Here is a 2116-nt window from a genome sequence, read left to right as displayed (position 1 = left end):
AGTAAATCACTTTGTATTCACGGGACGGCGCTTTACTGTTCTCGATTCTCACGTACGCTCGTTTCAGGTCACTACTACTAATAAGCACAACAATAATAAGCTTTCCCCTATATTCGTTCGCGTTTACTTTATTCTTTATTCGATCCATAGGATTTTTAAGTCAATGCTAGTTAAAATACATTGCAATATTATTGATAAGATTAGTAAAATTCTAGATATAATTGGCCTTGACTGAAAAAAATGGTATTTGTATAAAAGCCAACGAGGGTCCACCAAATGAATCTAAATACTTAAATTACTTGTGACTAAATAATTTTTCAGCAACTATCTCAAGCAATTTACTTTTGAAATGTTAATCCTCAAGATAGTAATTATTATTAGTAAGTAATAAAAGTCTTCCATTTTATGCAAATATTGGCATTCGCATGAATACGTACGCGCTTCCTGTGAAGTTTCAGCGAATTATCGATGTAGAGTTTATGGGAAAAGATAGCGAAGCTCACATAATAAATAATCGTTAGAAGATTGAAAGAGCGTAAAGCCCCGGAACGAATAGGCGAGATATAAAGTAAAGTGGCTAAAAAAGGGGGACGAGGGAGAGAGTGAATTGCGCCGGCTGTCGAGGGGAATAATGAGTGCCGAGAGAAGAAAGCGGCGAGTGAGAGAGACAGAGACAGACAGAGAGAGAGAGAGAGAGAGAGAGAGAGAGAGAAAGAGAGAGAGGTTGATGCGAACGACGAGGACAATGGAGCGAATTGTGAAATGCATTCGGGCGATCTACCTCGCTGTCTCATCACGTGCATTGTACGAGTAACGGGGATCCTAAGCTCCTCGTGAATCTGCGCAACTACGTATTCGCACCTCGGCTCCTCTGCCGCTCTGCCCGTCGCCGAACGATACAAACATCCTCTGGTTCCTCCGGATGCGCGATGTCATCTCCATACGTATAAACGATCCTGCTATCCTCAGCAAGTCGCGCCTCGTTCCTTAAGGAAATGAGCAGATTGTTATACGGCCGTTCGACACGTCGTCCCAGCTTAACGATGGCGCGACTTCAATGGCAAAAAAAGTCCATGGATTTGCGATTTTACATAGCTCACGCACCCCGAGACTCGACTCGAATTCCGTTGACGGAACTTTTTCAATGGCATTTGCGAGAATGCACGCGGGAATATTTAAAGCTACGGCTTCTCTTGGTGCCGCTGCCGTTGCTGCCGGATCCCATTCTCCGCAACTTTTCATGAATTTCCAATACTAATTGAGAAGTTATAAAGCTAATGAAAAACTTTATTCTCATTTAATCCTTGTTTCGGCGCCATTCAATATTGAAATTGCATTAACTTAATCAAAATACGCGCGCCGAATAGAGAGCTCCGGGAAATTTGCATGTCTGAGGAAAAGAGGGAGATGACTGGATATTCAGATAGTTGGATAGATACATAGAAGGAAAAAGAGGGGGAAAAAAGGGGGGGGGGGGGGAGATCGAATCAAATAGACACACAAAGGATGACACAAAGAGCGAGCGCCGGATTAAACGCTATAGGTGGTCGAGATTCCGTCTCGAGCAAAGAAGAGAAGTTTCCCTCGACTCGTTGAGTGAGTCTGCGGCAACTGTACAGAGAGAAAGATGCAGCATTAGAACCAATGGGGACATTACCAGCGCGACCAACGTGGAAAATCCCTGTGGAAACGAGTTGGAGCACTGAGAAAATGCTACCGGCATACGCTCGTTTGACACACACTCTCTCTCTCTCTCTCTCTCTCTCATCCTTTTTCATTTTTCGATCGAGCAGGAAAAAGGATTGGAGAGGCCGATAAGGATCACCGAGGCAAAAGCGAGCGAGAGAATGTTCGATGCTCGTTACACCAAGATCTTCGCGCCACACTCCTCGTCCCCACCCCACTAGGGTGCTAAAGGATAGTAAAGCGCGAACATCCGCGCCGATAAACACACCCATCTAGCAGTGCTAGAGGCAGGCTCGAGATAGGGTCGCGAACGGGAGAAAGAGATGCCTAACCGAGGGACGGAATAGCGATGATGGCTCCGAGGGGGAAGAAAAATCAGTGCAAGTGTCGGTGAGGCGAAAATCCGCGACGTGGCGAGGAAGAAGAGGAA

The sequence above is a fragment of the Ceratosolen solmsi genome, unplaced genomic scaffold (genome assembly GCF_000503995.2).
Source record: "Ceratosolen solmsi marchali unplaced genomic scaffold, CerSol_1.0 scaffold11, whole genome shotgun sequence".
Classification (NCBI taxonomy): Eukaryota; Metazoa; Arthropoda; class Insecta; order Hymenoptera; family Agaonidae; genus Ceratosolen; species Ceratosolen solmsi.
Note: the sequence above shows the minus strand (reverse complement) of the source record.